Raw genomic sequence first — 12421 nt, 5'->3', positions numbered from 1 at the left:
GCACACTCGGCTCTGCTACATCAGATGTAGCAGAGCCGAGGGTGCACTAGAACCCCTGTGCAAACTCAGCTCACGCTAATAGAATGCATTGGCCAGCGCTGATTGGCCAGAGTACGGAATTCGACCAATCAGCGCTGGCTCTGCTGGAGGAGGCAGAGTCTAAGATCGCTCCACACCAGTCTCCATTCAGGTCCGACCTTAGACTCCGCCTCCTCCGGCACAGCCAGCGCTGATTGGCCGAAGGCTGGCCAATGCATTCCTATTGGTAGCAGTGCTGAGCCAGTTCTGCTCAACTACACCGTGTGCCGAGTGTGCACACTCGGCTCTGCTACATCTGATGTAGCAGAGCCTGCTACTGCAGAGACTTAGCAGTGCTGAGCCAGTTCTGCTCAACTACACCGTGTGCCGGTCAGCCCATCTGATATAGCAGAGCCGAGTGTGCACACTCGGCTCTGCTACATCAGATGTAGCAGAGCCGAGTGTGCCGGTCAGCCCATCTGATATAGCAGAGCCGAGTGTGCACACTCGGCTCTCCTACATCAGATGTAGCAGAGCCGAGTGTGCACACTCGGCTCTGCTACATCTGATGTAGCAGAGCCGAGTGTGCACACTCGGCTCTGCTATATCAGATGGGCTGACCGGCACACGGTGTAGTTGAGCAGAACTGGCTCAGCACTGCTACCAATAGGAATGCATTGGCCAGCCTTCGGCCAATCAGCGCTGGCTCTGCCGGAGGAGGCGGAGTCTAAGGTCGGACCTGAATGGAGACTGGTGTGGAGCGATCTTAGACTCCGCCTCCTCCAGCAGAGCTAGCGCTGATTGGTCGAATTCCGTACTCTGGCCAATCAGCGCTGGCCAATGCATTCCTATGGGGAATAGTTAGCTTGCGAAAATCGCAAGCTGACAGGGATTTCCATGAAATAAAGTGACTTTTATGCCCCCACACATGCTTCCCCTGCTGTCCCAGTGTCATTCCAGGGTGTTGGTATCATTTCCTGGGGTGTCATAGTGGACTTGATGACCCTCCAGACACGGATTTGGGTTTCCCCCTTAACGAGTATATGTTCCCCATAGACTATAATGGGGTTCGAAACCCGTTCGAACACTCGAACAGTGAGCGGCTGTTCGAATCGAATTTCGAACCTCGAACATTTTAGTGTTCGCTCATCTCTACCAGTATTTGTTTATGTACAGTGTTGGCCAAAAGTATTGTCACCCCTGCAATTCTGTCAGATAATACTCATTTTCTTCCAGAAAATGATTGCAATCACAAATTCTTTGGTATTATTATTATTATTATTATTATTATTATTATTATTATCCACAACAAACATAAAAAAAGGGGGTGGACAAAAGTATTGGCACTGTTTCAAAAATCATGTGATGCTTCTCTAATTTGTGTAATTAACAGCACCTGTTACTTACCTGAGGCACCCAACAGGTGGTGGCAATAACTAAATCATACTTTCAGTCAGTTGAAATGTATTAAAGTTGACTCAACCTCTGTCCTGTGTCCTTGTGTGTACCACATTGAGCATGGAGAAAAGAAAGAAGACCAAAGAACTGTCAGAGGACTTGAGAAGCAAAATTGTGAGGAAGCATGAGCAATCTCAAGGCTACAAGTCCATCTCCAAAGACCTGAATGTTCCTGTGTCTACCGTGCGCAGTGTCATCAAGAAGTTTAAAGCCCATGGCACTGTGGCCAACCTCCATAGATGTTGACGGAAAAGAAACATTGACGAGAGATTTCAATGCAAGATTGTGCGGATGGTGGATAAAGAACCACGACTAACATCCAAACAAGTTCAAGCTGCCCTACAGTCCGAGGGTACAACAGTGTCAACCCATACTATCCGTCGGCGTCTGAATGAAAAGGGACTGTATGGTAGGATACCCAGGAAGACCCTACTTCTTACCCAGAGACATAAAAAAGCCAGGATGGAGTTTGCCAAAACTTATCTGAGAAAGCCAAAAACATTTTGGAAGAATGTTCCCTGGTCAGATGAGACAAATGTAGAGCTTTTTGGGAAAAAGGCATCAACATAGAGTTTACAGGAAAAAAAAGAGGCCTTCAAAGAAAAGAACACGGTCCCTACAGTCAAACATGGCGGAGGCACCCTGATGTTTTGGGGTTGCTTTGCTGCCTCTGGCACTGGACTGCTTGACCGTGTGCATGGCATTATGAAGTCTGAAGACTACCAACAAATTTTGTAGCATAATGTAGGGCCCAGCGTGAGAAAGCTGGGTGTCCCTCAGAGGTCATGGGTCTTCCAGCAGGACAATGACCTAAAACACACTTCAAAAAGCACTAGAAAATGGTTTGAGAGAAAGCACTGGAGACTTCTAAAGTGGCCAGCAATGAGTCCAGACCTGAATCCCATAGAACACCTGTGTGGGAGAGATCTCAAAATGGCAGTTTGGAGAAGGCCCCCTTCACATCTCAGGGGGGACCTGGAGCAGTTTGCCAGAGAAGAATGGTCTAAAATTCCAGCCGAGCATTGTAAGAAACTCATTGATGGTTACTGGAAGCGGTTGTTCACAGTTATTTTGTCTAAAGGTTGTGCTACCAAGTATTAGGCTGAGGGTGCCAATACATTTATCCGGCCCATTTTTGGAGTTTTGTGTAAAATGATCAATGATTTGACTTTTTTTTCATTCTCTTTTGTGTTTTTTCATTGCAAGCAAAATAAATGAAGATATAAATACCAAAGAGTTTGTGCTTGCAATCATTTTCTGGAAGACAATGAGTATTATCTGACAGAATTGCAGGGGTGCCAATACTTTTGGCCAACACTGTATCTGTCTGAGAGATAACCACATGACATTGGGTGCGTTAATTTTTGCATTAGCTATATTTTGCATTGATCAGATGACTTTTGATGTCTTTTTGACATGAAGTCTTTATGCTGTCTTGGTCAGTTTAGTTCTTGGGCACAATCAGCCTTATATTTCAACCCCTAACAGTCTATCAAAGGTTCTGCAGTCGTTTGCCATTGGCTATTCATTTCATGTTAACAAATTTAATATGTGAAATCTGATACAGACTAAAGTATATTTCCTGCTGTCTGGGAGAGACACCCACCTGTGTCCAGTAATTTCCACACAAAGAAATTTTTATTCATGAAAAAACTCATATTCATAGCTGATGGCGCAGATGAAAACGTCCTCAAGGTGCTGTTCTTGTGAATGTCATATGCTAATGACTTTAAAAAGTGGGCATACTTAAAAGGAAAGCCGCACGATCACTTAGGTTCAGAATGTAGTGGAAAACCCCTATTGAGTGTGCCAAAGCTTCCTAACTCTCTAGGCTACAATTATACAGACAGCTATTAATGATACAGTACATCCCTTCAAGCAAACCGGTATGACTTTTTTCTGAAAGTAATCTGGAAGAAGAAGCATTAGGTATGCCTCTAGGTGGTGACAGAGAGTTTACATATATACATTAAAAGGGAGCGGGAGTCCTCTGCTCTCACTAAGCTAACTATAATCTCTCCTGTACTTTTTCAAAGCATGTGCTCTGCTGAGAGAGAAGGAGACAGCCCTTAGTAAGTTCCTGATACATTTCACGGAGCTGTGCAGAATTAGGCTGGACTGGCACTGCCCTTCAGATGTCAATGGTGTCACAAGGACTTGGAGTAACCCAGGCTGTAGGAAAAAAGCAGCACCTATGAAAACACTGGATGCTCAGGACGTTGTGTGAACTTCATTGAAGAACATATCAGGTATGTAAATAGTCTGCACAGTCTACCTGCAATGTGACAAATTAGGCATGCAAACTGTTAATCATTAAAGGGGGTCTTAAATGAACAAGAGTCCTTAGAGTCCTTGGAATAAGAACAATGTTGCAGTTTCTATCAGTAGTACAATGTCTTCTTATCCTTTATTTTAGCTTTGTAGGTCTCCGCACCTGGAACTCCACATATCTTACTATATTTGCATTCATTAGAGATGTTCTGTAGATGATATGTTAAGTTTTAGCAAAACATATCATAAACTACTTCCAAACATATAACAAATAAATTGCAATGTTTTGACGTACTGGAAAATGATGTGATTTATTCTCAGAACAGGAGCCCTATAGATGTGTTTTTACCTATGTGTAAAGGTCAAGAAACAGAAAAGGTTACGGTATGATCATATGTAAACTGTATGGTCTGCGACTCAATACAGCATTACTTTGTAGATTGCTGTGCTTGCTTTTTATTAGTAGGATTATACTTTTGCCAGTTTTCCATCAGTATGTAAAACTTTTGAAGTTCAGAAACTTGTTTTTTCCTCCCATCTGAAAATAAAAGCAATCTCAATAAAGGATCCAGATCCACTTCACGGTTTAGTTTCCTATCCAGGCTCATCAGCACTTTGGCTGGGGTTGAATGAATGTGGGGAATTACAGCCTGCAAATACAAGCCCTCAAGCAGTAGCTGGAGCTACTGTGTATATAGACAGCTTATGTATATTCTGCACATAAAGATAAAACCCTTGTCTAATCCTCTTCTGTATACAAATACAGCTTAACTAAATAGATAGCACACGTCTGATCTTATATCTGTAGCTATGTACCTTCTCTAAAAATAAAAAGACAGTTGTAGTGTAATCTTGATGATGACATATGTATACAGATATATATAATGTAAAGTAAGCAAACTGTCCTCAGGCCAGCACAGATGTGAGTGAACTTTGTAAACATATGCACATGTGCCTTGTATGTACATTGGCTGTTGAGGGTTCTTTGGGGTTGTTTAAATTTAAAGGGGTCTGTCAGGTACAAAATGCTCTCAAGCCACTAATAGTGCAGTGTGGAGGCCTTTAAAACATACTTTAGTGATCTCAAACTGTTGAAGCCTTGATACACAGTCATAAATCTATGGATATGCAAAAAAACCTGCCCATAGTTACATTTTTACATAGTAGATGAGGTTTGACGAAGACATCAGTCTATCAAGTCCAACCTATGACCCTACAATACCCTACAGTGTTGAAGGCAAAAAAACGCCATGAGGCTAATGCTAATTGCCCCATTTCAGGGGAAAAAATTCCTTCCTGACTCCAATCTGGCAGTCAATATAAAAACCCTGGATCAGCGTGTCCTTAAAATCTAGAGTCCATAACCCGTAATATTGTTCTCTTTAAGAAAGGCATCCAGGCCCTCTTTGAACTTGTCTAGTGAATCCAACATCACCACTTCCTGGGGCAGAGAGTTCCAGAGCCTCGTTGTTCTTACTGTGAAGAATCCCCTTCTATGTTTCTGGTGAAACCTTCTCTCCTCCAGACGTAGAGGATGTCCTCTTGTCACTGTCACTGGCCTAGGAGTAAAAATATCCTTAGAAAGTTCTTTGTATTGACCCTTCATGTATTTGTACATTGTTATTAGATCCCCACTTAGACGTCTTTTCTCTAAACTAAATAACCCCAAGTTTATTAGTCTATTGTTGTACGCCAATCCACCCATTCCCCTAATAATTTTGGTTGCCCGTCTTTGCACTTTTTCAAGTTCACTTATGTCTCAGAATATTGTGCGCAATTTTGCACCCCAATGTACAAGTGTGGCCGTACCAGAGATTTGCACATGCATTGGGGTGGCCTGCTTTTCCTGACTTGACTATGTATTGGGGTGGCCTGAGTTTCCTGACTTGACTATAGACAGTTGCAAGCACTCGGACCCTGGGCTGGAATTTTTGCCCAACACAAGCCATATAGCAGAGACAGACATTTTCAGTCTCTGCTTGTGTCACAGCTGTCGGTAAAATAGGCCCCGCCTCTGATGCACTTGCAGACTAATTCACACATCTATAAACAGCTATTAACTGCATTGCCTCTTTGGTTCGTGGCTAAAGGCCCTTACACAGCACTGTTATTGGTTTGGAAGGTGGACATGACAGACTTCCTTTAATTGAAATAAGGACTATATGAGCATGCATCCTATTAGTGGACATATTGGGCGTAAAGAAAAAATTACACTGTGCTGGTAGATGTGACCTGTGGGGTTTACTGTCTGGGACCAAATGTATGCAGGTTCCATGTTACAAACTAGTAGTACTTACAGTAGTCATTTCAATAAACTGTATTTCTAAAATCCCTGTGATCCCTTTACCATTGGTAGTGGTTGGCAGAAAATGATATACATTCAGTAAAGCTTATGTGAGAGTCCATGTACTTGTATACAGAGTATGGGGTAGTTTACGTGTGTTGTCTACATGTAAAATCATATGGCGTTTTGTTTTTTGTTGACGTTGCTCTATGATTCAGACACGCTTTCTTATCAAGGGTGCCAGAACCCTGAGCAAGGACAAGATAAATAGCAGGATAGTAAAAGGAGAAAGTCCATAATGACATCATACTTTTTGGCAGGTTGCATCAGTTACCTCCTTAAAAAGCAGTGTGCCTGTGATAAGTCAGAGAAGAAAACTACAGATGCAATGCAAAGGCTTGTTTCATATAAAATCTCATGTAGTTCATAAACTCATAATACTATATTTAAAACAGGTTTGGCAAACTGACTTGAAAGGAAAGCACTGACACATGATATATGTCCATGCACCATGGGGAAGCAAACTTTGTGTTCTCAGAGCAGTGAGGGGTAACTCTATTGTATTACTCCTTTTCAAGTGTTATTTCTGTGTAATATATTAACCACTGGCCATATAACTTAGTAAATACAGTATTATATATGAAAAATCTATATAGGTACAGATGTCTGGCGGCGGTGCATTCATTATTTGTACTAGAATCACCAAGGGACACATTTATAAAAAATGTGTCAGTGGATCTCTGGTAAACGCTATATTCACAGAGCTGGTAAACAAGGATGTGAATTTGGTGGCGTATATTAGAATAATGAAATAATTTACAGAGGTACAGGGCATAAGACCTTGTGCACCACCGTAAATCATGGCTCTTATATGTCCTGTGTTGTATAGAGCCATATTAATATACTGCTCCTTACTACTACAACTACTACTGTATCAACTACCTGCTCCTTACTACTACAACTACTACTGTATCAACTACCTGTATCTCCGAATCCTGATTTCATGTTGAAGCATACAAAGGTTTTTCCTGAAAGGTGTGTGAGAGAAAAAGTTGTGCCCTGTAGACCGAGTCAGAGGAGTCAATGGTACTCTGAATGTAGCTATATGCTTCTCTATATGGCAATACATTACACACATATTGTGCCCTACAAACAATACTTATAAGACACAATATTCCCTTGATATATTCAAAGGAGTAGGCACTTGATGATCTAAAGTGAGTAAGTGCTGCTCCTTCTACCTCTAAGTACTACAGGGGTTCCTGAGTGCGTGACTCCCCACTTCCACATTTCTATTCCCTAAAATATTTGAGGCAGCTACCTGAGGTGCACAACTCCTGAATCTATACAGAAAGTCTGTGCGTATCCCCAGACTACAAAATGCGCCCAGGGTACAGCTGAATGTCATGTACAGTAACCACTGACCGGCAGGCTGGACCTAACCAGAACCATAAAAGAACAGCTACTGGATTCAGACATTCAGAAAGCAAAAAAATGACAGCAGACTTCATTGGTTTGCCGAGAAAACAACAGATGATAATGTTAGATACAGAAGGAACAAAACATAATGTAAATAAGCAGTGACAGCTGGTACTAAGAAATCTGTTATTTAGCAGAGTGGGCACAAGATGTCATATAAGCAGCTACAAAACAACGTTTCTAAAATGTGAGAAATGAACATAATGCACTCATTGTTTTTAACACCAAAATGTATATTTTTTCTATGATATTGTGAATTAGACTGGCAATATAATGCCAGATTGATCTTACTCTTTAACTTTTTGTCAAAAAAAACCAAAAAACTTCTACCCTATATTCAGGCTCATACTGGCCCACAAGTGAATCCTCCAGTGGACCCCTTAGACATATGGGCTTCCAGCTTACCCTTGGACAGTATCTCAACCAGGCTATGGGTCAGAATAATATCCTGGGTAGTTTATTTAAGAAACCACCCTATGTTTTTTACAGTATAAACACTTTGCATGGCTGAGGTGACATCTCGGTGCAGAGTCAGGCTGACCAGTAGCCTTCCTCCCTGAGTCCTATCTTATCAATGACACTGCACAGACCCCAGTGTTAGAAGGCCCTAGTTAAGTGGAAGAACCAGGCAGTAGACTACTGACATGACCCCAGGACAGACACAGTCAGAGGCAAGGGCTAGACAGCTACTGCTGAAAAAGAAATTATGTTGGTGACATTGTAAGAACTTCCAAATGAATGTCAGGTAAAGCATGAAGCCGGTATATTGGGCCCTCAGAATAATTGTACTAATGGACCCTAGGCACCCCAGTCTGACACTGTCTATTAATCTGAATGCTGCCATTTTTAAACCTGGCCCTCAGCATGCTGCTGTATGACACCTAATTATGAGCTGCCTCTTTTCTGATGGCCATAGATATAAAGTATAAACATAGATATCAGAGATACAGGAAGTCATCAGAACGAGCAGAAGAAAGATTTTAAGCTTCAGCGCCAATGAGGGGGGTCCCAGAGTCCTTTGTATAGGTAGAACAGTAGTAAGCATGCATCTTTACCAGTACATTTACTTCTATTGCACTGATGCAGATAGTCAAGGAGAGCGCTCAGTTAGTCCCATAAAAGTGAATAGAGCAGTGGTCATGCATGTACATTATTGCTGCATTCACAAAGAAAGTTTAGGATCCCCAATTCTCATGATTACTAGGGGTCTCAGCAGTCAAAACCCCAGTGATCAGAATGTTATCCACTATCCTCTCAATAGGGGATATGTGCTATTAATTTAAAAGATCTTTTTAGGCTAAGGTCCACATTGTCAAAAAGCTGCTTTTTTTGATTTTGCAGATTTTGCTGTGGTTTTTGAAGCCAAACCCAGTAGTGGCTTCAAAGGGAATGAGAAATCTAAAGTAACTATACTCTCTTCTGCTCAACTGACTGCTGGCTTTGGCTGAAAAAAAACAAAGAAAAATCTGCAACAAAAAGCAACTTTTCCGCAAAGTGTGGTCTTACTCTTAGCCTCTAATGCATATCCATGTCTATCTCTGGCGCTCCCATTTAAAGGGGCTCTATCATTGGGAAAAGTCATTTTTAACTAATCACATGCTTGCATAGCTTTTAGAAAGGCTATTCCACACCTACCTTTAGTATATAAATTGCCTCAGTAGTTTTTGAATAAGTCCGTTTTTATTTATATGCTAATTAGCTTCCAGCCAGCACAGGAAGTTCCCAGCAGCACTTGTCTGCTATTATCTCCTATGTGTGTGTGCAAACAGGAAGCTGTGTTATGTTTACCGAGCCAGTAAGGTGCCAGTGAAGTAGCACCCCCAGAATGTGAAACCATTTTGAAAACTACACCCCTCAAAGAGTTCATCAAGGGGCATAATGAGCAGCACAGCACAGCCAGCACAGGAAGTTCCCATCAGCATTTGTCTGCTATTATCTCCTATGTGTGTGTGCAAACAGGAAGCTGAGTAATCATCATCAGCAGCAGCCTGTGCTGTATTCACCCATAGGAAACAATAGCAAAGAGGAGTGCACAATGGTGCACCAAGTTTAGTTGCATATGAATATAAACGGACTTATTCAAAAACCACTGAGGCAATCTACATACTAAAGGTAGGTGTGGAATAGCCTTTCTAAAGGCTATGCAAGGATGTGATTACTTAAAAATGATTTTTCCCAATGTTAGAGCCCCTTTAAGTGAATGGAAGCGCCGACTGCTCCCAATCCTGCCCACATTCAGCCTGGCTGTGCACAGGTTGTTTGGAGCAGGACAAAGGTCCTGCAGCCTTCACATTGTAGGACAACCCCTTTAAGTACAACAGTGTCATGTATGTCGGCGTAAACTACTGTTTGGCTTATCGAGCAGATTTAGATGTATGGATTTTGGATGCTGTGTTATGTTTACCAAGCCTGTAAGGTGCCAGTGAAGTACAGTAGCACCCCCAGAATGTGAAACCATTTTGAAAACTACACCCCTCAAAGAGTTCATCAAGGGGCATAATGAGCATTAGTTTTCCAGATCTGAGCACATAGAGGAAAGTACCTGGACTATAAGACGCACCTAGGTTTTAGAGGAGGAAAATAGGGAAAAAAAATTTTGAAGCAAAAACTGGTAAAATATTTAATATATGGGAGTTGTAGTTTTGCAACAGCTGCAAGGCCACATTGACAGGTGACCCTGCAGCTGTACGGGGATGCATAGAGCGTTTTTTTTGCGGGGCCAGCTGTAATTTTTAGTTATACCATTTTGGGGGATATCTATTGCTTAGATCACCTTGTATTGAAAAAAAAAACAGGAGGTGATTTAGAACTTTTATTTATTTCATATTTTTAAAGCTTTTTTTTTTTTTTACTATTTTATTCCCCTCCGGGGGCTTGAACCTGCGGTCACTTGATCGCAAGTCCCATAGACGGCAATACAACTGTATTGCCGTCTATGGGACATTCTGTCTATTAGTATTACGGCTGGTCATAGAGACCAGCCGCAATACTAATATAGCCGTGACAGGCCGGGGAGCCTCATTAGGCTCCCGGCTGTCACCCGAACAGGTCGGCTCCTGCGATATCGCCGCGCAGGAGCCGGCCTGCAACTTTACAGGTATGGGGCCGGTGGGGACCGGCCCCGGGGAAGAAGGGGCCACGGATACTGACCCGGCATCCACTGTACTAGAGAGGCGGATGCCGGGGAGGGATAGACGCCGGGGCCTGAGACATCGCTACGATCCTCTGCCCTGCATGAAGCCAGCGGCGGGGGCACGGAGGAGCCCCTGCCGCTGCTGGCTTCATGCATGGCAGAGGAGCACAGCGATGTCTCAGGCCCCGGCACCTGTAATGGCGTCTATCACTTGCCGGCTTCCGCCTCTCTATTACAGCGGATGCCAGGCGCCACCTTCAGACTATAAGACGCACCCTTCTTTTCCCCAAAAATTTTGGGGAAAAAAAGTGCGTCTTATAGTCCGAAAAATACGGTAAATGTGAAAGAGGAAGGTAACATTCCCCAGTACTTTCACATCTTCCTAGGATTGGTTGTCACAACCGAACGCAACTGCAAGCGCTTTGCAGTGAAAGCACACAGACCCCATAGACTATAATGGGGTCCGCGCGCTGTCCGCATGAATCATGCGGTCAGGAAAGTAGATTGTGAACTACTTTCCTGTCCACATGATACCTGCGGAGATCTGGCTGCAAGCACACAGACCCCATTATAGTCTATCGGGGCCGTGTGCTTTCACTGGCACACCGCTTGAAGTTGCGCCCGATATTCTGTTCAGAAGGGTCTTCATGCAGACTCCCCTGGACAGAATACCAACGCAGATGTGAACGAGGCCTTAATCTTTAGGTTCTTATGATTAAGATGATACCCAATTTATATTATTTTTCAATGCATTACTAATCAAATAAAAAATCTATAATTTTTGGATCGCCATCTTCTGAGAGGCACAGCATTTGTATGTTTCTGTTGATGGGGTTGATTAGGGATTGTGTTTTACTGGATGAGCTAAGCTTATTACTGGTACCATTGTAGAGTTTTTGATAACATTTTATTCTGTATTATGAGATTGTAAAAAATCATTACTTCCTGCCCTTTTTTACTATATATACAGTCCTATGAAAAAGTTTGGGCACCCCTATTAATCTTAATCATTTTTAGTTCTAAATATTTTGGTGTTTGCAGCAGCCATTTCACTTTGATATATCTAATAACTGATGGACACAGTAATATTTCAGGATTGAAATGAGGTTTATTGTACTAACAGAAAATGTGCAATATGCATTAAACCAAAATTTGACCAGTGCAAAAGTATGGGCACCTCAACAGAAAAGTGACATTAATATTTAGTAGATCCTCCTTTTGCAAAGATAACAGCCTCTAGTCGCTTCCTGTAGCTTTTAATCAGTTCCTGGATCCTGGATGAAGGGATTTTGGACCATTCCTCTTTACAAAACAATTCAAGTTCAGTTAAGTTTGATGGTCGCCGAGCATGGACAGCCCGCTTCAAATCATCCCACAGATGTTCAATGATATTCAGGTCTGGGGACTGGGATGGCCATTCCAGAACATTGTACTTGTTCCTCTGCATGAATGCCTGAGTCGATTTGGAGCAGTGTTTTTGGATCATTGTCTTGCTGAAATATCCATCCCCGGCGTAACTTCAACTTTGTCACTGATTCTTGAACATTATTCTCAAGAATCTGCTGATACTGAGTGGAATCCATGTGACCCTCAACTTTAACAAGATCCCTGCTGCCGGCATTGGCCACACAGCCCCAAAGCATGATGGAACCTCCACCAAATCTTACAGTGGGTAGCAAGTGTTTTTCTTGGAATGCTGTTTTTTTTTGGACGCCATGCATAACGCCTTTTTGTATGACCAAACAACTCAATCTTTGTTTCAACAGTCCACAGGCTTG

The 12421-nt window shown here is 42.5% G+C and overlaps 1 protein-coding gene across 1 annotated transcript in view; it reads left to right on the top strand.

The window, feature by feature from the left end:
- Positions 1-3539: 3539 nt before the first annotated feature.
- EDAR (ectodysplasin A receptor) overlaps positions 3540-12421 on the top strand; it is a 103891-nt gene continuing 95009 nt past the window's right edge. Inside the window, exon 1 of the mRNA XM_075265130.1 lies at positions 3540-3725. The gene's annotated coding sequence lies outside the window, so the exon portion shown is untranslated. The remainder of the gene's footprint in view (positions 3726-12421) is intronic.

Source organism: Leptodactylus fuscus, chromosome 2, assembly GCF_031893055.1.
Source record: "Leptodactylus fuscus isolate aLepFus1 chromosome 2, aLepFus1.hap2, whole genome shotgun sequence".
Lineage (NCBI taxonomy): Eukaryota > Metazoa > Chordata > Amphibia > Anura > Leptodactylidae > Leptodactylus > Leptodactylus fuscus.
Note: the sequence above shows the minus strand (reverse complement) of the source record. Positions and strands in the feature narration are given on the sequence as shown.